The sequence below is a fragment of the Eubalaena glacialis genome, chromosome 3, assembly GCF_028564815.1.
Source record: "Eubalaena glacialis isolate mEubGla1 chromosome 3, mEubGla1.1.hap2.+ XY, whole genome shotgun sequence".
NCBI classification, from domain to species: domain Eukaryota; kingdom Metazoa; phylum Chordata; class Mammalia; order Artiodactyla; family Balaenidae; genus Eubalaena; species Eubalaena glacialis.
The window spans coordinates 111,391,159-111,417,151 of record NC_083718.1 but is presented as its reverse complement, the minus strand read 5'-3'; the positions used below and the strand labels follow the sequence as shown (position 1 = coordinate 111,417,151).

At 42.5% G+C, this 25,993-nt stretch overlaps 2 pseudogenes; both read right to left on the bottom strand.

Moving 5' to 3' along the window:
* LOC133087083 (phosphoglycerate kinase 1-like) overlaps positions 1-25,993 on the bottom strand; it is a 109,388-nt pseudogene that overhangs the window by 26,448 nt on the left and 56,947 nt on the right.
* On the bottom strand, positions 1,248-25,833 carry LOC133088964 (hypoxanthine-guanine phosphoribosyltransferase-like; annotated as a pseudogene).

The window sequence follows — 25,993 nt, the reverse complement described above, 5'->3', positions numbered from 1 at the left end:
GATCCAGACTCAACCAACATTCTGATTCCTCCAGTAGAACGTAAGCCCCATGAAGACAGGAGCCACGTCTACCTGTTCACCGGTGTCCCCAGTGCCTAGCCTGCTGCCTGGCACATAGCAAGTGCCTAATGTTTTTACAGAATGAATAAATGAATGAATGCACACTATGTGCCAAACTCTCATGTACAAAATATTGGAGATATTATTTTTCACATGTGAAAACTGAGAGGCCAATGTTATTTATGTCAGCAGTGGGCAAGGCCTCAACCCCAGACCTTCTGGCTTTTGTAGTCAAACGCACCCCACTGCTTCCCATCCAAGATGCCTCCCTTCAAACAAGCCACTTTGCTTTACCTTTGCTGTTCCCTAGCCCAAGCTCAGCTTTTCAGTAATAAGCCTGGACCACAGGGGTTGCCATGATCAAGAGCTCCTCTCCCCACAGCTAATTAACCCATATGTGTTACTGTCTCTTTAATGTTTGCCTTGACCCAGGATCTTCCCCTTCTGATCTTAGGATCTGCAGCCACTTTGGGGGAGATTCTGAGTATATCCCAGAGGTTTCTCTCTTTTTTTCTTTTTTTTTTCTTTTAAAGAGACAACCTTTATTTTAAGGATTTTTACACTGAAGACTTCAAAAAGTGGTAGGTTTTTGGAACTTATTGACCTGTATTTAAAAGGAACTGTTGACAAAGATTCACCAGAAATAATCTGAACAAGCGGGAAAATAGTTAATACTGCTGAAACCTACTAAAATAATTCCAGGATATATGGTTTATCTGACATAACGTTACCTCTAAATACTGTCACTGATATGAAACTGACTGCTTCTTACTTTTCTAAACACACAGTGGTATAATTAACAATATTCAATCACTTCTGTTCTTTCCCGAATATATAAAAATTAAAATACCAATTAAAAAACTAATACATTCTTTTCTTTAAATGTTTCTTATAGATACAATTTCAATATTTTCATTCAATAGTGCTGTGGTTTAAGAGATTTTTCATTCACAAGTCAAACAACAATCCACCCAAAGGGAACTGATAGTCTGCAGGCTCATAGTGCAAATAAAGAGTTCGGGAATGCAGCAACTGACATTCCTAAAATACAAAACAGATAAAATTCTTAGAAGATACATGCAATAAGCTCTACTAAGCAGCTGGCCACAGAACTAGAACATTTGATAATTTTCCCAGTGATTTCAATGGGACTCCAGATGTTTCCAAATTCAGCTTGAACTCTTATCTTAGGCTTTGTATTTTGCTTTTCCAGTTTCGCTAATGACAAACATGATTCAAATCCCTGAAGTATTTATTATAGTCAAGGGCATATCCTACAACAAACTTGTCTGGAATTTCAAATCCAACAAAGTCTGGTCTATATCCAACACTTTGAGGGGTCCTTTTCACCAGCAAGCTTGCAACCTTGACCATCTTTGGATTATGCTGCTTGGCCAAGGAAAGCAAGGTTTGCGTTGTTTTGTCAGTGTCAATTATATCTTCAACAATCAAGATATTCTTACCAGTTAAAGTTGAGAGATCATCTCCACCAATTACTTTTATGTCACCTGTTGACTAGTCATTACAGTAGCTTTTCAGTCTGATAAAATCTACAGTCATAGGTATAGATCTATCACTATTTCTGTTCAGTGCTTTGATGTAATCCAGCAGGTCAGCAAAGAATTTATAGCCCTCCTTGAGCACACAGAGGGCCACGATGTGACGGCCTCCCATCTCCTTCATCACATCTTGAGCTAGCCGTTCGGTCCTGTCTATAATTAGTCCATGAGGAATAAATACCTTTTCCAAATCCTCAGCATAATGATTAGGTATACAAAATAAATCTAAGTCATAACCTGGTTCATCACCACTAATCACGATGCTGGGGCTGTGGTCGCCATAACGGAGCCGGCTGGCGTGTGGGCTGAGGGCAGTCTCCAGTGGTTTCTCTTTGAGTAAACTATTGTTGAGATACAGTAAGTCCCCCACATGTGAACATTCAAGTTGCGAACATTCAAGTTGCGAACTTTCAAAGATGCGAATATGCGTTTGCATGTCCAATCAGGTAAGCTAGTTCACGTGTCTGGCATACATTGTCACGTGCGTGCATCCTCCACAAGGGGTTGTGCTTTTGTGCACTTTACTGTCATCTATGACAAGAAAAAAAGAGCTACTACCCAGACATCACTGGATCATTTTTTCAAGAGGGTAGATAGAATTGATCCAGCAAGGAACCAGAACCTGTGCCATCAATGTCAGGCGTGAGTGAAATACAGCTTGCCCTCGGTCTCCTATTGCTGACAATCCTTCAGCTCTACCATCTCCCACCTCCTCTCCCTCCTCCGGTCAGTAACTCTTATTGCCTGTTCACTCAATGCCAGCCAGCCCCTGTATGCCAGCTGTTGTACTGTACTACTGTACTTTTCAAGGTACTGTACTGTAAGATTAAAAATGTTTTCTTTATTTTTTGTGTGTGTTTGTTTTTTATGTATTATTTGTGTGAAAAGTATTATAAACCTATTGTAGTACAGTACCACATAGCCGATTGTGTTAGCTGGGTACCTAGGCTAACTTTGCTGGACTTACAAACAAATTGGACTTAGGAACATGTTCTAGGCATGGAACTCGTTCGTATGTGGGGTACTTAATGTATTAGAAACCCTGGCTGCCCCAGAGCCACCACCTGCCAGTAGTGAGCTCCACGACCCAGTGGTGGTCTGGCAGCTCCTGGGGCATCCCTGGTCGCGGTGGAAGCCTGTCTAGTTTCAGGCTGCCCCAGGGTACCCACATCAAGCTGTAACCTGGCTCCAGACTGAGTTTCCCTTCAGTTTTTCCCTCCAGTCATCCCCACGGACTCCTGGACATCCCTGGATTAAGGGCCCCAGGGAATGGTGAGGACAGTGTCTTGTTTGGGTCACCCTCCCCTCTTCCCCCACGATGCAGTGCCTCACTATCCAGGACATCTCCTCCTGGAGACAAACACAGCCAAAACTACCAGCTCTGGGACTTCTGTTGCCTCTGCTTGCCCTGGCTGTGTTCTCTCTGGCAGAGCCAGCTGTGGAGCTAGCAAAGCCCTGAGTGAAAGACACGCTTGATCTTTTTGCAGTCCCTTCTCCTCCACTTATAGGTATACCTTTTACAAAACTTGAACTCTTGTGTGTGGGCCTTGGGACAGTGTCACATTTCAGAAGCACAGGACAATAGCCAAAATAGATTAAAAGGAATTTCTTTGCTCATCCCTCATGCAAGTCATTATGGAAGCTAGACAAAGATAGGAACTCATAAACATTTACTACATTTTCGTTTCCATCTCCTTTGCTCAGAGTTGCTCTGAGAGGCTCTCCTCCTATCCCTGAAGAAAACTTCTCTACTCTCTGCCTCCACCTCCATTCTCCTCCTCCCCCAGGACTGGGTTATATAGCTTGACTTAGCTTCTCTCCCAGCAACAAGGATCCTTCCTCTTTGGAAGTGGGGGAGAAGTCAGGAGTGTACAATTAAAGAATTCTTTTTACATGTTGGGAAAGAGGGAGTAGTGAGTACTTACACAGAAATCAGCTCTGGTCCATCACTTAGTTTTCAGAATAGGCATAGCCTCATGATTTTATTCTTAGTCACTAACCACTAGAAACATGTTTCCTACTGATCTTATGATGTTTAAAGTGTCATGTGAACGATTACCATCCCAGCTTGGTAACTGAGCCGACTGGCTGGTGAAAAGCAACAGCTCTGTGCTTGAGACTGGCTCATGAACAGATCTCTGATGAGTTCTAGTTGGTCAGTTTTATCTGGTAGAGGTAGGGAAGGCTGCAACTGCATCATGGCTCTACCTTGTGTGGCAGAGCCTGTTCACCCATTCATTCATTCACTCATTCATTTATTCAACCAACCAAGATTTTTCTGTGCAGCCATTACTAGTCCAGCTCTGTGCTACATGCAGAAGAGAAAGACGAATAAGTCTCAACCTTCACCTTCAAGGAGCACACCTCAAACTGGGGAGACAATCATGTGACCTCATCAATCATAACACAGTTTGGTGGTATAATAGCAGACAGAGAAGCAGGGACCAAAGGGTCACCGGGACAGAACAACTAACTCTGACGTGGGATAGAGATGGATCAGTCTAAGAAGCCTTCTCAGAGGAGGTGATAATTGAGCTGGGTCAAAAGAAAAAGAAGAAGCACTTCAGATGAAGAATGAAGTACAAGCATCTCAGGAAGAAGGCACAGAACAGGCAATGCCACAGTTACATGAAAGGGGATCCTAAGTTTGGGCAAGAATGAAAAGCTTAGAATAGCTGGACACAGAGTAGTGGGAAGGATACTGGGAAGTAGGTGGGGGCAGAATGTGAAGGACCTTGGAAAGTTTTAAAAAAATATTGGAGGAAAATAGAAAAAATTAAAAATTACCTATACTCCCCATCCTTTATTAATGTTATAGAAAGTACAACACAATGGAAATTTTCTCTTTGCCCATCCAAAATCACCATACCAAGGAAACCTCTGCTAATAGTTTAATAAATGTCCTCCCTTTTTCCTAAATTTATGCAGGAATTTTTATGTATACAAATTTAAATCACATTTTAAAAGATCCTATACGTATTGACCTGCATTTTTCCCCCAGTTAGTAACATAGGAGGTATGTTTACAGATCAATTTATACAGAACTATTTTGTTATTTTTAATAGGTAATGAGGAACCAGTGAAGGACTCTAAGTTTGGGGGTGAGTGGGTCAGATCTGTTTTATGTGGAGGCTGGATGAGAGAGAAGAGGCCAGGAAGCCCACTCAGGAAGGGTAAGGATGAGAACCCCACTGAAAAGGCCACAAGGATGAGATGTAAGAGAGGTTTCTGAGGTAAAATAAGCAGGTTGCAGTGACCAGTGTTGGCTGGGTTGTGAGAAAGTCTTGGTGAAGTTTCATTTTGTTGTACGTAATAGAAGCTACTCGAAGTAGCTTCAGAAGAAACATTTTAAAAGGAGGATTCAAGGGCAAGAGCTACAACCAGGCCTGAGGGGGCTTGGAATCCAGAAATAGAAAACTATCATGGGTCAAGATCACTGTCTACTCTTTCTAGAGCGAGAGTTTCTCATTCCAGTTTCTCTCTGAAGGTCCACCTCATCCTCTGTGTGTCTGCTTCTCTGTGCACTTGTGCCTAGCTGCACTAGGAGGGTCTGCAGAGCAGGCTGTACTACAGACAGACCAGGGGTGTGTGTGTGTGTGTGTGTGTGTGTGTGTGTGTGTGTGTATGTGTGCACACACTTTCAGAATTACCTGGACAATTTCAACACAGAGCAAAGGTGAATAACCTATAGTAGTGGGACTTGTTCTGTGTCTCTGAGGCCCATTTCCAAATTCCCAGGAAAGGTTGTGATTGGCCCAGCCAGGTCAGGTGTTCGCTCTGGTCCAATCAACTGTGTTCATGGTGGAGCGCCAGGCAGAATAACCAGGACGGTAACTCAGCCTCAGGGACAAGGAAGTGGAGGGGGAGGCAGGAGAGCCCATGGCTTCAAGATTTTGTGGTTCCACACGACACAGGCAAATCAGATTTCACGTTTACCTCTTGCTCCTTCCCCTGGGGACAAAGCCTTTGCCTGAGTGAATAGAGTACTTTGTGTCACTAGCACGGGTGCCATTACACCGTCTCTGCTTGAAAGGACAAAGGGAATGACTTAGTCCCTCGGCTTCCGCCGCTGGGGCCGCCGGGCCGCCCTCCTCCACGGGAGCAGTGCAGCCTGAGTGCGCGGGGCTCAGGGCCGGCTAAGCAAGGCCCGGTGGCACAAAGTACGTCTCCCCGTAAGTAGAAGCGGAAGCAAACAGCTGTGAAATGATGCTTCATTGCAATCAGCTTCTTGCTTGTGATTAGGATGAATAACTGTGGGTAAACTGTGGCTTCATATTTCCCTCTGGGTTTGGGGGAGGAAGCGAGTCGGGCAAGAGCTGACCAGTGGCAGGCAAGCCTCTAGAGCCTGGAGCTTGCTGTGCTTTCCCCGCTATTTACCGCTATTTACCGGCGTCGTCAGGCCGCTCCTCCCACTCACCTAAGCCTTCTCCCTAGATGGAGAACTCCTCACCCCCGCTTGCTTCCCGGGGAGGAAGGGGTACTTGGCGACGTGTGAGGGGACTTCCTAGCCCAACCGCAAGTGATTTCTGTTTCCTGCTCCTCCAACTCAAAGTCAGACTCCTCCCCGGGGGCGTGGGTCCTAAAATAATTACAAACCTCAAGAACAGCCCACGCTCGGGTGGGTTTGAGGCCAGGAGCCTCTTTGTTTTTCTGTCCTGCAAGGTCTTATCTTGCCTTTTAATATCCTACTCTTGACTTTTCAACCGTGTTTCTATACTTCCGCCAACTCCGTAATTTATGGATGTGTTTGAGTGATTTTCTTCAGGTTTGATTTTACATCTCTGGAAAAGCTAAGGGGGTTATATTTTTATGCCAAGACAGAGGACTTGCTTGAGACTCAGGAGGCCTTAAGACAAGCCCCAGATCTGCCAATTACTAGTTTTGTAACCTCTGGCAGATGACTTCAGTTCCCTCGCCCATTCTCCCATGGCTATGTTTATACTTCTATTATTATATGTATCACTTCTCTGTGCTCCCTAGGAGATTCTGAACTTCTCAAGACTAAGCTTTTATCTGTCTGGGTAACAACCACAATACCTAGTACAGTGCCTGACACATAGCAGATGTCCAAAAAAACTAAAATGTAACCTCTGGAAGTCTATAAAATTGGGATAATTATACCAAATTATAAACATTAAATAAGGCAATTCATGTGATTTATAAACTATAAAGAATAATAATACATATTCTAAAAGTTATAACAATGCCATTATAAAATTTGTACAGCTTTTAAAAATATGGTTCTATTAAATTAGTCTTACTTCATATTTGAAAAGCTTAGGGTAAGGGACTGATGAGGAAAAGCTAAGATTTCTCATTTACAGTGACTTTATTAATCACATGACTTATTCTGTCTCTAGCATAAGCCTCTGTTCTCACATGTGGTGTTTTTTGTTTTGTTTTGTTTTGTTTTTATTCAGTGAGTTACGTTGTTTAATGGTTGATACATTTGGTATAAAGGATGATAACTCTAACCCAGGGTTTCTCAACCTCTGCACTATTGACATTTTGAACCAAATAATTCTTTGTTGGGGGTTGGGAGCTGTCCTGTGCATTGTAGGATATTTAGCAGCACTGCAGCTCCCCTCAACCCACCAGATGCCAGTATCACCCTCCGCCCCACCAAGGTAACAACCAAAAAAGTCAAATGTCCCCTGGAAGGAGATAGGGGGCAAAATTGCCCCCATCTCTTCTATTGCTCTGAAGTTTTGACTCATGCTTTTTTTCTCTTGCATCTTTAAGTATTAACTTTCTCAATATTTGAAATGCATGAACTCAGGTCTCTTAAGTGCTGCAAAATAAGACCAGTCTGAGTCCTACTCAAAGCATTTTTCACTGACTTGGATTTGAAGGTACTCATGTCCTTCAACACATTCGATTAGCCAGAGAGAATTTCCTAGCTTGCCAGAGAAATTCCCTCTTTCTCCCTTATTCTTCTTCCATACTCGGGGTTGGTACAGCCTTAATATCTATCCCTTACACCAAGACTTTGAAGACCAATCCTACAATTCCATCACCTTTTCTTCTAAGGAGCAAGTAGGCTTCTTACCCCTAGGGCCTGTGATGGCCTGACTTCTCAGAGTTCCCCCAAGCAGACACATAATCAAGGCCCCTCTGTGAGCCTCACTGCACTTGAGGGACCCTAGGTCTATAGCATGTATACATTTGGGTGTGGACACTTTATATTACCACCAAGAACAAGTCTCTCCTAAGTGATCTACACCTATCTTCCTTTTTACACGTGTATCTTTGCTCCTCACCTCCCTCCCTTCCTCTGCATTTGGTGTCTTTGTGGACTTACCCCAATTCACAGGCAATGACGTAACTTTTCCATCCCCCTGATGGCTGGGGCCAGTGTCACAGTCCTCTCATTGCAGACGAGATGCTTGCTTTCCTCCGCATCTCCTGTCTACCCTCCTTTGAAGAGCACAGCCTATGGTTTTATCTGACATTCATTTTCTCCAAAGTGCAAAAGCTGTTATTAATAGTCTCCACTTGTTTGCCTATGAACCTGATAAGCATGAATTTACCAAGTACAAATGCTCTGATCACCTGTGATGCTGGCACTCACTTAACAAATGCCTCTCTCCCACACAGAAAGGATGCTGTCTCATGAATTGAAAATGACCCTGCGTACCATGCACACAGTTTTCATTCCTCCTTGAGAAACCATGTTCTTGTGGACAAAAAAGAATGAGACTCTGTCATCTGATTGCATTATGCCTGCATTGGATGCTCAGCATCTGGCACATAACAACACTTTTACAGTTGTTTTTGGCAAGAGAGTTTGCTAACTCAAAATTATCTTTACAAAGTAGTATAACCAGCTAGTTTTAAAGTTAATTTGTGAAGATGAGTTACATCTTAGAAGACAGGAGAGTAGCTAATTAGGAACTCATCTGAAGAGGAAATTTTGAAAGGCTGTTTATTGCATCCAGTATGTCTCAAAATAATTCTCTACACATTGACAACCACCATCAACACCACTGCTTTGAGCTCCTACTTAGTGCCTGATGTACATTATGTCATTTAAACCTCACAACAACCTGGTGAGGTTTTCTTGGAGACAACTATCCCCATCTCACAGATTAGGAAACTAAAACTCAGAGATGTCGTGTGAACATGACCAAAGGCACACAGTCATTAAGTAGCGAACTTAGGATCCAATCCAAAGCCCAACAAAGTGAGATGTTGGATATCACTATTCAGTATAGGGATTTCTACAAAACTCTGAAGCAGAGTAAAGAGCTTCTTGTCTAATCCCAACAAGTATCACACTAAGAAGTCCTAAAAACATCTCACAGAGTAGTATGAAAAAATAAAGATTAGGAATCAGATCTGGATCTTAATCCATACTCTTTACTACTTTCTAGTGGAATCATCATGGACAATTGCCTTATCATTGCTGAGCATCAGTTTCCTCATCAAAAACAGAGATTAAGGGTTTCTGTGAGTAATTATGTGTTAACTCTTATGCTCTACAAAAATGTAGTTTGACCATAGGTATTTCCCAGGAGCCTCATCACCAAATCACGGGAAGAACCTGGCTTCCCTACTCAAGTTGGACGGCCATTGCCAAGGCTGTCCAAAGGCAACGGTGTTCTCTTTCCCATAACATCAGCGATGACACAGGGAGAGTGAGCATGTCAGGCCACGGGGACTGCCTCTCTAATAGGCTGACCACATCTGGAACACAAACAGAGCCTCTTCTGAGCAACCACAAGGAGAGGCCAGGCAGACTCAAGGGTATGCCTCCAAGTGGCTGGCCAGTGTCCATGGGCTTTAGAACACTGTGGTTAGCCTCAGACTCTGCCAGAAGGGACAAGTCCCAGCTCCCAAGTTAGTCGCTTCCACAACAGTAAACCAAGATGAGTCATGTGAGGATGGAGAAACCTCTAGAGACAGCCTTCCATGTGAGGATCACTATAAAGAATTAAAGCTGGAGACGGGAGAACTCTAAGAACCTGGGCGGCTGATGTTTCCATCTTACTGAGTCAATATGTGAGATGTGGCAGGACGTGAGCATGTGTGTGTACCTGTTCACACTCGTGTTCAATAAAGGAGAACCTCTGTGTATCCTTCTGCCTCCTCTTGGTTTGCCAGCTGCCACTCAACAGCATCCTTGTGGATTGGAGACTTATTACACAATATTATTACTTGAGGGAGAGTCTGGTTCTTTTTAATATTACAAAATTGCTCTTTCAAAAGTTTGGACCAGGGCTTCCCTGGTGGCGCAGCGGTTGGGAGTCTGCCTGCCAATGCAGGGGACACGGGTTCGGGCCCTGGTCCGGGAGGATCCCACATGCCGCGGAGCAACTGGGCCCGTGAGCCACAATTGCTGAGCCTGCGCGTCTGCAGCCTGTGCTCCGCAACAAGAGAGGCCGCGATAGTGAGGGGCCCGCGCGCCGCGATGAAGAGTGGCCCCCACTTGCCGCAGCTGGAGAAAGCCCTCGCACAGAAACGAAGACCCAACACAGCCATAAGTAAATAAATAAATAAATAAAATTTAAAAAAAAAAAAAAAGTTTGGACCAATTCATTCTCACTCTTGCAGAGTATAAGAGGGTCTATTTTCTTCACCAATTTCAACACTTGGTAATAGTATTATTATTTCCAATTTTAAAGTAATACTGACACATGATGAAAATTACATTTAAATAGTATATAACACTGTGAAAAATCTCCTTCTCCCCCTCCTTACACTGTTCCACTCCCTATGCTAACCAACTTTAGCCAATTCTGATTTTAGTTATTGTGGTGGTCGCCACAAAATACTAAATAATATGCTTATGCCTCAGTTTCTTGATTTATCAACTCTCTACAGTATTTACTGACTCCTGAACAGAGATTTGTGTTAACTTATCCTCTCACTGTCTCTTTTCACCTTCATAATTTTAGACAGTGTTCCCCTTGATTTGTCACTATGCAACTGAAGAAACAGTCCCTCTACTCTTTCCCCCACCCTTTCTCCCCACATCCTTCACCTCCTGTCTTCTGCCATCACTGCTCCATTCCTTTTTACATTTATTGGGTTTGCAATAGTTATATTCTATTCTGAAACCAAAATTAAGCCTGTCATACTTTGTCTAAAAATTTATTCTAAAAATTGAAGATCAATAGGCAGCTTTTATAATTCTGTAAATATATAAAAATTATTTACTGAAGAATCAAGTAAGGAAGAAAATAATCCTAAACCACTCAAGAGAATGTTCAAAAGTCAAAATCAAATGAATACTCTTTCCTTAACCTAATCAGTTTCTCACAACTATGCCTTAATTTAGGTTGCTTCTTATTTGGATTAAGAGTTTCCCTCTGATTTTTGTTTTTCCTGGGGTTTCTATTTGCTTTTCTTTTTTAACTAATTGACAGTAGAAATATATATGATCATTACCATATGATGATCATCCAATTTATTAAACATATCATTTTTGAATGGTTTAATGTTGCCTCATTGTCTTCCAGGTATGCACCACAGTTGCTGCCATGTTTTTTTCATTTTAATTACAAACTTATTTATTTCTAATATGTTTTAATCCCATGACTTCCTCTTTGTTGTATTCCTCTTTCATCTTATTGGAGTGTACACACAAGTAATCTTTCAATGCTGTGGTCTGAATGTTTGTGTCTGCTCAAACTCATATGCTGAAATCCTAATTCCCAATGTGATGGTATTAGGAGGTGGGGCCTTTAAGAGGTGGAGCCCTCATGAAGAGAATAGTGCCCTTATAAAAGAGGCTCCTGCGAGCTTGCTTGCCCCTTCTACCATGTGAGGAAGTCGGCAGTCTGCAACCCAGAAAAGGGCCTTCAAGAGCACCCAACCATGCTGGCACCATGATCTTGGACTTCCAGCCTCCAGAACTGTGAAAAATAAATTTCTGTTGTTTATAAGGTACCCAGCCTCTGGTATTTTGTTATAGCATCCTGAATGGACTAAGAGACCAGATAAACATTTGTCTTTGTTTTGTCTATAAACAAAATTAATTCTGAAAATTGAAAATCAATTATCAGTTTTTGTATTATTATAATTGTATAAATATTATTAACTGAAGGTTTGAGTAGTGTGGTTCTAAAAAAGCTCTTTATTTGTCCCAATGCTTGGTGAAGAGTTTGGTTAGGTTGATAACTCTAGACAGAAAATCATATTCCCTTGACACTATGAAGGCATTGCTCTACTAGGTTACTCTTCTGGCACCCAAAATTACTGACAAGAAGGCCAAGGCCATGTTAGTTCTTATTCCTTTATGTTACCCCATCTTTACTCCCTGGAATCACTAAGAATCTTCTCTTTATATTGCATGTCCTAAGTTTTAACACAATGTATATGGGTCCTTAAAATTTTTTTTTTTTTTTTTTGGCTCAATCTCCAGTGGCTCCTTCCAATTTGAAAACTCTTGCCTTTCCTTTGATAATCTTTCTCCCTTGTGTTCTCTGTTCTTTCTGGAATTCCTGCCAGAAAGATGTTGGACTTCCTGAATTGATCCTCCATGTCTTTTAATTTTTCCCTCATATTTTCCATCTCTCTCCTTCTAGTCTACATTCTGGAATATTTCCTCAACTTTTCTTCCAGCCCTTCTGTTGAAATGATTAATTTTCAAGGACTCTGGCTGTCCTTGCTTATCCGTTCACATTCACGAGTATATGTCAATAAGTGGAGCACATGGACTTTCACTGCTCACTTTAGGTAACGGGGTAGAAATCAGGCTGATGGGATGCTCCCCACACCCTGTATGCCCCCTTCTTGGGGCCAAAACAAGGAAAACCTCACCCTGGAGGGCCAACCCTCACTCAAGGAGCCCTAGACCTCCCCAGACAAACTGCTGAATTTCCCTGAAGAGCAGACTCATCTCTGAAGGCAACCAATACATGTTGCAGCTGCTCTGCATCTGTGGTGGGGATATGGTGGGAGTGAGGGTGGGCAACTGGCTCAGCTGCTCCACAGATCATCGTGCAAATAGTCAACCTGATTGCCAGTCTGCTTTCCACCTCTACTTTCCCTTTCTGTCAGCTCAGAGCTTTGCACATCTTCCAGAGCCCCCAGGAAGATGGCTCCCCTTCCCAGAAATCGGCTCTCTCTCCATTGCAGCATTCTCCCACACCTCAGATACTGCTTCCCCCGTTTCTGGGTTATTTGACAATTCAATCTCATTTGCTTTCTATCTTCCAGAGAATTATCAAAAACTCTGCTGATGTCCCCACCTACTGTACTCTGCACCGCTATGGATGTATTCCCTTTTACACATCTCTACTGCCATTTCAATAGGCCTCTGTGCAGGACGGAAGGAAACATGTGGGTCCACTTCACCCTCTGAACTGGGAACCCAAAGCGGTACTGTTAAACGTTTAAAATTTTTTCTTGGAGGCAAAAAAGCATATATCATCTTTAACCTGTCCTTCTGTAACTTTTAGTGAGGTTAAGTATCTCTCATATTTGATTGGCCATTTAAACTCCTGTGGACAGCCTGTTTTTACGATGAATGGTTCTAGACATCATTCAAGTCCAGCAGAAGTTTTACTTCAGCTCCTTGCACAGACCATTTTAGGTTGCAAAGACATGCCACTTGTGAACTCTCAATCCTGTGAGTACTAACTCATAATTCTTTTAAAAAAAAATTCTTTTTTTGATGCGGACCATTTTTAAAGTCTTCATTGAATTTGTTACAATATTGCTTCTTTTTATTTTATGTTTTGGTTTTTTTGGCCCCGAGGCATATGGGATCTTAGCTCCCCATCCAGGGATTGAACCCACACCCCGTGCCTTGGAAGGCAAAGTCTTAACCACTGGACTGCCAGGGAAGTCCCACTCATAACTCTTTATGAATTATTAATCCACAACAATAGAACTGTCAGTTTAAAAATCTTGATAGTCTTCTTTCTCTAACTTTCCCTCCTGCTCCTCCTTCCTCACTTCATTGAGAAATTGAGGGCGAAGAGGAAAGGCTGCACCACACTGTGTATTCTCTCCTTGAGTCAGGTTCCATCCTGCGACCTACTTGAATTGTGACCCTCACAATTTCTCTGCTCTCAGAGTTGACCCACATGAGACCTGTGGTTGGAGCCACCTCTGTTTGCCCAGAACAATCCTCTGGAACATGGCGGGCTGGCAGCCCTGCCCGATATTCCACTTCCCAGCAGGACATAAATGTGAGATGGAAGGTTCTGTGAGTGGCAGCTGGTGGACACACTGGCAGGTACCAGTGCCCACTCTGTCAGCAGTCCAGGGGCTCTCACCTTGGCTTCTATAAGCTGAACTCTCTCCATCCCCTGCAGCTCAGAACCATACTCATGGCAGCTTATTTCAATAACTTGAGCACTCTTTGAACAAAGTATTTTACTTGGGGGCATGCATCAAACCCTTCCTGAAAATTAATCCTTGAAAAGTCATAATGATGCTGAGAAAACTTGAAGTCATATATGTGCCTCTTAGGAGTTTTATTTTAAGTTAAGACAAGGAGTTTTAGTACATTCATGCAGCAAACTGGGAAGATCTGGGGAATTCAGAGCTCATGTTCCCGCACCCCCAGCCTGGCAGGGGCCACTGGGGATGTGAGTCTATTTACGGCAGAAAGCCTGTGCAGCAAGAGTTTGAGAATGACTCTTCTCCCATTTACTGCAGAGGTGCACGAACTTCTGAATTTAGGAGGCAGAAAGAGGAACAGGAGGGAGTGGCTTTTAATGAAGGATGAAGGGTGCCTTCTCTCAAAAATTCTAGAGAGCCACCATTGTATCTCAAACCATAGTGTCACAGAAAGAAATGCTACCTAACGAGACTCAAAGAATGGGACTCAAACAGGAAAATCCCTATGAAACCATGGGTCCCTGCAAGGGATCCTCTTTTGCAAGCCCCAAAGGCAAAGGACTCTGCACACAATGGATATTTGTTAGTCTGCTGGGGCTGGCATAACAGAACACACAGGCTGGGCGGCTTAACAGCAGACATTTATTTGTCCCAGTTCTGGAGGTTCGAAATCTAAAATGAAGGTGCTAGCACGATTTGTTTTTGGTGAGGGCTCTCTTCTTGGCTTGCAGAACTTCTTTGTGTGTCTTCATACGACCTTTTCTCTGTGTGTATATGTGGAGAAAAAGAAATCTCTCATGTCTCTTCCTCTTCTTATAAGAATACCAGTCCTGGGCTTCCCTGGTGGTGCAGTGGCTAAGAATCCGCCTGCCAATGCAGGAGACACAGTTTCGAGCCCTGGTCCGGGAAGATCCCACATGCCGTGGAGCAACAAAGCCCGCGAGCCACAACTACTGAAGCCTGTGCGCCTAGAGCCCGTGCTCCACAACAAGAGAAGCCACAGCAATGAGAAGCCCGCGCACTGCAATGAAGAGTAGCCCCCCGCTTGCCACAACCAGAAAAAGCCCGCACCCAGCAACGAAGACCCAACGCAACCAAAAATAAATAAACAAATAAATAAATTTATTAAAAAAAAAAAAGAATACCAGTCCTATCTGATTAAGGTCCCACCTTTATGACCTCTTTTAACCTTAATTATTTCCTTATAAGCTCCTATCTCCAAATACAGTCACATTGGGGGTTATTTAACCTACAAATTTGGGCAAGGACCACAATTTAATCCACAACCGTATTGAATAAACACCTATGGTTAATTAATTAACTATTGATCTATCTGTCTGCCTTCTCAGATATGTGGAGCCCCTCCTTTTACCCACATCCTTCTTAGTCTTCCTCAAGGCAAATGCCATTGCCAATATGCTGGCACTACCCAGGTCATCAAGGGTGTAGTTTTTACAATGTCCCTATGAGGTGACAGGGCCTCGTTCATCCATTAATCAACAAACACCCACATGTCCACGACCAGACACCTCCATCCCCACCCTGCCTGCACACTGGGTTCTCCTGGCCCCTTCTCTCTATTTCTGTCCCTCTGACACTCTCTCTCTAGCCCATGGAGTGCGAGAGCCTGAGATCTGTATTCACTATTAGGGGGAAATAGGAGACCCCACTTCAGTCTAGCTTTAGACCTCTGCTCTGAGGGGAGGGGAGTGTGGGTGGGAGAGAGTAGAGTGAGTCTTGTGCAGCACCCACAAAAAATAGCAGTACTTTCTTTCCCATTTGCTATCATCCCCCCCACCCCTCTATCATACACACACACACACACACACACACACACACACACACACACACAGCAAGAAAGGCATCACTGACAAGGAGAATATGGACATTCCCAGGACCTCTGTCAAAATGTCATCAAAATCTAATCTACATCTTTAATGAGGACCATGAGTTTGTTGTTCTAAAAGTCTGCATGTTCCATCATATAAACATAAGGAAGCTCTGGTTTCAAGCTATAAATATATTTGCTCACCGCCCGAGCATGTAACGGAATGACTGTGCTGCATGAACAGACCAGAGCTGTACAAGAATGATCCCCCCGAGCATACGTGACCTAGAGTGATTCCTCAAGATGTCATTTCCCTTCTCGAGTAGTCCCAGGTCATGTGTTGTATTCAGGGCTGTCCTCGCATTCTCCTGACTCCCTAGGACATCGCAGCTCAACATCTTTCTTTGTTCACTGTCCAGGGGACCTATCTAGCTTGTTCATTTCCTCCCTAAATCTGTTGACTCTCCAGAATATCCCTAACAAACACATTTACAGTTTGCAAAGTCTTTTCACATGTCATCATTTAATTCTCACAGATACTCTGTGAGGTGACAGAGACTCAGTCACTCATTCATTCAACAGACACTGACGGATGGTTCGGCACCATGCCAGGCACTGGGGAGACTGGGGTGGCTGAGGCATACTGCCCACACAAGAGGAGCTCACAGAACCCTGGGGGAAATAGGCAGCACCACTCAGTATGCTAGCTGTCTGGGAGGAGGTGCCTCAAGACAGTGCATTCTAACTCAGGTGGACCAGGGAGGCTTCCTGGGGGAGAATATGGATCTCACTCCTGATTGGGGGGGAGCAGATAGGGGTTGGGCAGGAAAGGAAGGGGGCCAAAGGAATGCCAGGCAAGGGAGCAGGACATTCAAGTTATAAAAGAGCAAGTCTGGCCCATTTGTGGCACTCTGAGTAGTTGAATGTAGTTTGAGATAGAATGTAAAATGGGGTAGGGAAGGTGGGCAGGGAAGGAATCAAGAGAGGAACTCAGGGGCCAGATCACAATATTTCGGGACATGTTAAGGAGTTTGGATTTTTACCCTAAGGGGAATAAATAGGTAATCACGAAGGGTGTGAAGTCAAAGAGGCACATGATGAGATTTGCAGTTTAGAAAAAGTAATTGGGCGGTGGCCAGACTGAGGGTGAGGCAGGAGGATACTGACATGGTCTGGGAGAGATAGACGCTGAGATTTCAATTCAGGGCAGTGGCAGTGGGGCTGGGGAGGAGGGATGGATTCAAGAGATATTTAAGGGTATGGGATAGGGAGGGTGGGAGGGAGATGCAAGAGGGAGGGGATATGGGGATATATACATACAGCTGATTCACTTTGTTATACAGCAGAAACTAACACAACATTGTAAAGCAATTATACTCCAATAAAGATGTTAAAAAAAAAAGAGAGAGATTTAAGAGGACTATACAGTACTTGTGACTGGATGAATGTGGGAGGTCTGGGAGAAGCTAAGGCAAACATCCAGCTTTCTCTGGGGGCCCATCGGTGGGCGACATTGTCATTCACCTAAGTGTGACTAGGAGGAGGAGCGGGTCTGGAAGGAAAGGTGAGCAGATAGATTGATGCTAAACTCCGGGGGCCTGTGAATCCCAAATAGAGACGTTCAGGGAAGTTTGGATTCAGGCCTCATGAATTCAGAGGAGGGGGCTGGGTTGGAGATCTGGATTTGGGAGATATTGGCATATTAGCAGTAGCTGCTATAACAGGAGTATGTGAGGTCACCCAGCGGGTGGATGCAGAAGCCTGATGTCATTTTTTCACCAGAGCTGTTCCAGGTTTTGCTCAAAACCCACCAAACCCCACCTTTAGCAGGAGCTAACATAAGTCTTTAAGTTAAAGGGTCCAGAGATTTAAAAAAAAAAGGAAGCTACAAAACAAACAAACAAAAAGAAAACAGATGGAACCAGCTGGGACAAAGATGGCGACAAATCTAACCTCCAGCAGGCCCTGAGTCTTATTGCACACTGATTTACTACATTAGCATATTAAATGACACACCTACCGGTGGCCAAGACCAGACATTAAGAAAATAAAAGGGGGTGGCACCCTGCTTCCTGGGAAAAAGCCCTGTCCCTTCCCCGGTAGACTAATGCATATGCCTCCCCATCATTAGCCTCACTCCTCCTCCCTGTCTTTACTCTGTAAAATTAAATCCCTCTCACCACATGGGTGAGAAGTTGTTCTGTGAACTTAGGTCCCGCTTCTCCATTCTTTGGCCACTGAATGAAGTTTGTGCTGTGTTGATCTCAGCTTAGGTCGTTATTCGGCTGCTCAAACCCAAAAGGAAAAAGAAGCCTCCCTCACTGGGGCAGAGAGCCTTGGCCAGGCTAGGGCCTGAGTAGGGTCCGTAAGACTTAATTTGTTAACAGTCTGACAAATGAGGAAACTGAGGTTGGCCCAAGATCTCTCAGTGGGTACATGGTATTGATGGGCCTGCAGCCAAGTCTTTTGACTCCAAGCCCAGCGCACTTCCTGCCACTCCAAAGCCTCTGAGGGAGGCCTGGAAATGAGCACAGGCTGCACCTGGGGCCAGCAGGTTTTACTTCTGTGGTTTTCCTGCTTTATCAGTAGGAAGCAGCCCTAAGCAGCAGCCCCAGGTGGGAGAAGTCTTCGCGATGTTGCTCTCAGGAGACTGGGAAGATAGTCCAAGTCCTCGTCCCATTAATACTCTTGTATATGGTAAGGCAGAAAATGCACACATTAGTCATCATGTTCACACTCTCATTTGATTCTTACATCTGCCCTACAGGACCCCTCTCTGCCCTGTCTCCTTCCCTAGACTCTGCCCCATCAGGTCCTTTGCTTCTCCTTCCTTCTCCATCAAAATTTGCTTGTCTTAGATCCCATTCTATCTCCACCCTAGAATCTAGGTTCTCAGCTAGCCTATGTGATCAAGCCATTCCTGCTAAGACGGGTACTAATAGGTTAGTGAGATATCCATCCCATGGTACTCGCTCCTTTTAACCAGAATTTCTGGAGACATGTAAGTAGCATTATTAAAGGCAAGAATTTCAAGCAACTTGGCAGATTATTGAGGAAGGGACAGGAGCGTGAGCAGGAGAGGAAGCAGGGAGAAAGTTAGGAGCTAGATCACCATGGGTATATTTCATAGCACATTAAGGTATTTGGATTTGAGTTCATTCAACATGGCAAAGCAGGAGTCTGCTAGTCTACAAGCCCCTTTTTATCGTTACAGTTGACATTCTATTTCACCACTGGGCAAAATAATAGATGTGCCCTTGCCCTTGACTGTACACACACACACCCCCCACACCACAAGCATCTCTCGCCTTCTGGTCTGAAAAACAACAGAAGCAGAGACAGGGTAGATTTCAAATCAAGGCTACAAGTTCGAAATCTTCTTTCTGAAGTGCTGTGAGTGCTCTCATTGGTAGATCCAGTGCTGGGCCAGCCTAGAAACCCACTCAGAGCAGTGTTTACTAAGAGGTGAGTTGAAAAGAAATCCTCCAGGTGAGGGATTTTTTTTTTTTCCCGCTCTCAGCAAAATATAATTTGCTATTTTCAAGTCAACGAAAAGGGGAGGAAAAACACGACTGAAAGGTCTTTTAAAGGAAGTACAAACTTGGACAGACTAAGAACCACTTACAAAACAGCCTGTCCTGCTGTCCTGTTCCAGCCTTGCAAGACTCCAGCCACAGTGACTCCAGGGTCATAGAAAGAAGAAGCCCGCAGGGTGGGGATTTGGGGAGGAGTGGTGTCAGCACTTGGCTTGGAGCAGCGGCTTATGTCCAGAGTCTAAGATCCTACAGCAGGCCCCAGGGCATGCTGCCTGTCTGGGTAGCAATCAGCTGCCAGCTCCTCTGACATACCTCCTACGAGGAGCCCTGGGCAGCAGGTGGCCAGGCAGCCCAGCCAGCCTCCCAGCTGCAGACAGGAAATGCCAGCACACTGGGAATTACGGGCAGCGGAGTTCACTAAATCACATGCTCTCCAGCTGGAATGGAATTGTAAGGTTGTCCCGTCGCACTCCCACCAGTCGGCATCTGAATTTCCTCCAAAACATTCCCATCAAGTGCGCCTTAAGCCAGAGCTTGACTAGCCCCCATGGTAGGACACTCATCTTTCAAGGAAGGCCACTTTATCTTTGGACAGTTCAGGCTGGAGTGGCAGTTTTGCCAACACTGAGTCTAAGCGCCTCCTTAACTTTAGCTAATGGGTGTGAGGTGATCCTCTGCAGTCACACAGAATATGTTCCTGCCTGTTCCAAGTGGCAGATGTTTGACTGTCTGAACACCTGGGTCTGCTATCATGCAGATCAGACCGGTAAAAACTAAAGAAATTTCAATAAAGTATAGACTTTAGTTAATAATATTTTTAAATTAATGGAACAAAAAGAAAAACGATGGGAAAAAAACCACTGAAACCCAAAGTTGGTTCATTGAGAAGATCAATAAAATTGAAAAAACTCTAGCCAGACTGATAAGGATAAAAGAAGACACAAATTGTCAATGTCACAAATGAGAGAGCAGTATAGCTACAGATTCTACAGATATTTAAAGAAATAAGAGCACATGAACATTATGCCAATAAATTCAACAACTTATACGAAATAGACAAATACTTCGAAAGACACACACTACTAAATCTCACTCAAGAAAATATAGATAACTGCTATATCTATTAAAGAAATAAAATTTACACTCAAAAACCTTGCCATAAATAACAAACCAAAACCAAAAAAAAAAAAAAAAAAAAAAAACCCTTCAGGAAGAGATGGTTTTACTGGAAATTCTACCAAATATTTAAGGAAGAAATAATACCAATTCTACACAAACTCTTCCAGAAAATTGAAGAGGGAAATCTTCCCAACTCATTCTATTAGGCCACCACTACTTTGATATAAAAACTAAACAATTTTAAAAGAAAACTACAGATCTATAACTCTCATAGTCATAGATGCAAAAATTAGTAACAAGTATTTAACAAGTCAAGACCTAGAATATATTGGAAAAAAATCTACTATGACCAAATGGAGTTTACCTCAGGAATGCAGGATGGTTTACTATTTGAATACTAATTAGTGTAATTCTTCATATTAACAGACTCCAAAAGAAAAACTATGATCAACTCAATAACTTCTCAGTAATAAGATAAACGATGTCTGAGGATCTAATGTATAACATGGTGACTATAGTTGATAACACTGTATTGTATAATTGAAATTTGCTTAGAACTTAAATGTTCTCACCAATGCCAACAACAAAAAAAAGATAAATTATAAAAAGATAAATATGTGAGGTGATGGACGTGTTAATTAGCTTAATGTAGGAATCCTTTCACAATGTATACATATAGCAAATCATTACAATGTACACTTTAAATAGCTTACAATTTTATTTGTCAACTTTACCTCAATAAAACTGAAACAAAAAGGATAAAAAGAAACAACAGAGTGAATGGTTAAACAAACTGTGGTGTATCCATAGGGTAGAATACTACTTAGTAATGAAACAGAATGAACTATTGATATACTCAGCTTGTATAAATCTCCAAGAAATTATGCTGTGTGAAAAAAAGCCAATCTCAAAGATTATATACTGTGTGATTCCATACATATGACATTCGTGAAATGAGAAAACTATAGAAATGAAGAACAAATTAGTGGTTGCCAGGGATCAGAGATGAGTTGTCAGGCAGGAGGTAGGTGTGGCTATAAAAGGGCAACAGAGAGATCCTTACGGTGATGGAATGATTCTATATCTTGACTGTATTGAGGTCAATATCCTGACTGTGATATTGTACTACAGATGTTACCATTGGGAGAAACTGGATAAAGGATACACTGGGTTTCTCTGTATTATTTCTTACAACTGCAGGTGAACCTACAACTATCTCAAAATGAGAAGTTTGATTAAGAAACAAAACATTTAAAAATCTGTTTATGCACAATGAAGAATTAGGTATTAAAATGAAAATCAATATTATTTATAATAACATTAAAAATGTTAAACACTTTGAGATAGATCTGACAAAAGCTGGGTAAGGCACACAAAGAAAACTATAAAACACTGCTTATAAAAATTAAAGAAGATCTAAATAAAGACAGAGATAAACTGTGTTCATAGATTGGAAGACTCAATGTTGTTAATTCATTAATCTTCCTCAAATTTATCTATAGATTCAATGCAATCCTAATCCAAATCTCAACAGGCACTTTTTAGAAAATCACAGACTGATTTAAAAATCCATGTGGAAATGTGATGGTCCTTATATTAGTTTGCTAGGGCTGCCATAATAAATATCACAGACTAGGTGGCTTAAATAAGAGAAATTTATTTTTTCACAGTTCTGGAGGCAGGGTTGTTTCTTCTGGGGTCTCTCTCCTTGGCTTGTAGAAGATGGCCATCTTCTCCCTATGTGTTCACAGGGTCTTCCCTCTATTTATACCTGTGTTCTTCTCTTCTTATAAGGACATCAGTCATAGTGGATTAGGGCCAACCCGTATGACCTCATTTTACCTTAATCACTTCTTTAAAGGCCCTACTTCCAAATACACTCATATTCTGAGATACCTGGGGTTAGGATTTCAACATATGAATTTTGTTGGGGATATAATCCTCTAAACACTCAGCCTGTGACAGACCTAAATAAACTAAAACGGCTCAACTCTGAAGAAGAAAATCAAAGTTGGAGAAATTACACTACCTGACTTTACGACATTACAAAGCTGCAGTATCCAAGACAGTGTGGTACTGGTGTAAAGATAGACAACTCGATCAATGGAGCAGTACAGAAAGTTCAGAAATGGACTCACATGTAATGGTCAGTTGATTTTCAACAAAAGTGTAACATAGAGACAGTTCATGGAGAAAAAATAGTCTTTTCTACAAATGGTGCCAGAACAAATTGGTTATACATACACACAAAAAAAAACTGAACTTCAAAACATAACTTTTACAACTAACCAAAATTAACTTAAAGTGGATCATAAGCCTAAATGTAAAACCTGAAACTGTAAAACTTCTAGAAAAAAAATTAGGGGAGAAAAACTTTGTGACCTTTGGTTGGGCAGAAGTTTCTTATAACATCAAAAGTGTGATCCATGAAAGAAAAAACAAATAATCGAAACTTAAAACTCAGAACTCTTAAAAGACAAAATTAGGAGCTCTTCAAAAGACACTGTTAAGAAAGTAAAAAGATAAGCCACAGGCTGGAAGAAAATATTTGCCAATAACATATCTGATAAAGGACTTGTATCTACACTATATAAGGAATTCTCAAAACTCAATTAAAGGAAGACAACACAATTTTTAAAAATCAACAAAAGATCTTAACAGGAACTTCACCAAAAAAAAACAACAACAACAACAACACAGATGACAAACATATGAAAAGACATTCAACATAATTAGTCATTAGGGAAATGCAAAGTAAAACCACAATGAGATATCACTATAAACCTACTAGCATGTTTACGGTTAAAAGGACTGATCAAATGTTGGCAAGAATGTAGAAGAGCTAGAACTCTCATATACTGCTGGTGAAATGTAAAATGGTACAACCATTTCGGAAAATAGTTTGGAAGTTTCTTATAAAGTTAAATGTATAACTACCATATTCTCCAGTCATTCTCTTCCTAGATGTTTACCCAAGATAAATGAAAGTATATGCCCATAAGAGACTTGTGCACAAACATACACAGCAGTTTTATTTGTAATAGCCAAAACCTGGGAACAATCCGAGTCCATCAGCAGGTGAACGCATAAACATATTGTGATATAGCCACACAACTAAATACTACTCAGCAATAAAAAGGAATGAACTATTGATAAATGCAACAGCATGATGAATCTCAAAATCATTATAAAAAGAAAGTAAAAGAAGCTAGACAAGAAAGAGCTGGAATTTGTATTAAATTCTTGGAAATACAACTAATCTATAGTAACTGAGAGCAGATTGGTCGTTTCCCGGGGACAGAGCAGCAGGAAGGGCAGGGCAGGAGGGAGAGGTGACAAAGGGGCATGAAGAAAGTTTGGGGCACGATGGATACGTTCATTGTCTTGATTTTGGTGGTAGTTTCACAGGCATATACATATGTTAAAACTTGTCAGATTGTATACTGTAAATATATACAGTTTATTGTATACCGTATTTTTTTTAAAAAACCTTTTAAAAAATATACGCACTCCCAAGACCCAGAATCAGAATCTTCAGGGGTGAGACACAGGAATCTAATATACGACATGGATTTGAAACTACTGAGATTGGATACAATAGGAGGTAAGCAAACAGAATCGAAGCAAATAGGAGGGACTAGAGCGTAATGAGATGTGATGGTTCGGGCCTTGAAATTCTTGCTAAAAAGTTTTATGGTGACTTGCAACACAAATACGTATGATTTCTGAGAAGGGAAGTGACATAATCAAAACAAAGCTGCCATAAACTTGAAGCTTGAAGAAGGTTCAGAAGTGGTGGTTCCTGCGTGTTCACAGAACAGTGATGACTGGTTGACCCCTTGTGAGTTTCAAGAATGCCAAAGGCTAGTCAATGTTTTCTTTGCCACCTTAATAGATAATTTATTTGCATCATATGATTCTATAACTCTGAATGGTGACTTTTCTAAATAATTTTATGTTAGATGTTCTTTATGTTGGTTAATATATTCCTGGTCTCTACATTTCAAATATTCTGCCACACATGCAGAGAAGATTTGAGGTTTTATCCTGTCATGATTTTTAAAGAGATGTTAGGAGGTGACTGTCTAGCCCGTGACCCCTTCCCTGAGAACTGTCACCCTGTCCACAGCAATGCACACTTTTCAGCAGCTAGGCTTGTGCTGTAGGACCTTGTTCATCAGGCTGGGCCAGAGACCACAGGCAGTTGGAACTGGGATAGAAAGACAAGATCTGGCTGTCTCTGGTCCCCTGCACTGAGCACAGACCATTTGGGTGCTGTGGGGTGGCTGAAACAGTCAAGGTCAGCCTGCAGAGAGAAAAGGCAGCTGATAGAGAGAGAGGCAGAAGCAGGGAACAAAGCAGGGCTCTCAGGACTCAGTAAGTCTCAGTCACTTTCTGTCTTGGGTGACCCAAGATGCCCCCATAACCTACCAATACACCCTTTTTTCTGGCAAAGCTGTTTTAAGTGGCATTCTGTTACCAGCCACCTCTAGAGATTTGTCCTTGATAGTTCTACAACCCAAACCCACTTATTCCTGCTACATTCAGTATGCTTATTTTAAATTAACAAAGGAATTTAGCACAGCTATTTCCAGTGGTGAATCCATGTCCATGGCTTTGTACAACAGTGATGCTGACTTTTCTGGGTTAGGAGGAAACAACTGACCAAGGAGAGACTGAGCTAGGTTTTTAGTATGGGGGATGGAAGGAGGCACACCTCCCCATCTCCAGGCAGTGACGCAAAGATTGGAGCTCACAGTAAAACGTCTCCTGCTGTTGGGTCCCCACTTGAAAATTCTTTCTTACCTCTCCTCCACATTCTTCAGACCTTAACTTGACCCATTTTCTGAAGAGATCAGGGAACAGTTGTCATTGGTCTCTTTCACACTCTCATTAAGGTGCTGGTCAACCTTCTTTCTGAGCTAAACAACCCCATTTCCCTCATCTTCACCACCTGTCACCCAGATTGTTCTCCTATTCCCTCTTCCATTCCCAGTTGTTCCCACCTTGCCCAATTCCCACACTGGAGTTGGATGTAGATAAATGTAGATAAATCTTCTCTTTCCACCTCCCAAGTGTTTCCTTAGTCTCTTTTCTTCCCTCCCTTCCATTCTCTCTGGCACTTCCAAAGTTCAGGGCCTCAACAACTCTGACCTGCATTTTGTAGCTAATACCTCTGCTCTCTCCTGTCTTCCTGCATCCTGCATAGAACTGCCGACAGACTCCCTCCTTGACCAATTCCTTTTTCTAAGACCTGGCCATGATCATACCGCTCTTTTTCTTGACTGCCTTCCCTTCCTCCTTGCATATGAAAGAAAGCACAAACTCTGTAGTCTCCCATCCAGTCTACATCTTCCACTAGCTGGCCCAACTGATCTCCCATGAAACTGCCTTTGGGCTTCCTATGGTCCAATAAAGCATGCCGATTGCCTGACATGATGCCCTGAACCTGTATACATTTTACAGCTTCCTCACGCCCTCTGCCCAAACTTTCTTTCCCTTTCTCAGCTTTTCAAAGTCCTACTTATTCTATTTTTTCTTCCAAAGCCTAACTCAATGTGCCTTCCTTTGCAATTCTCCCCAGTCAGAAGGTATTA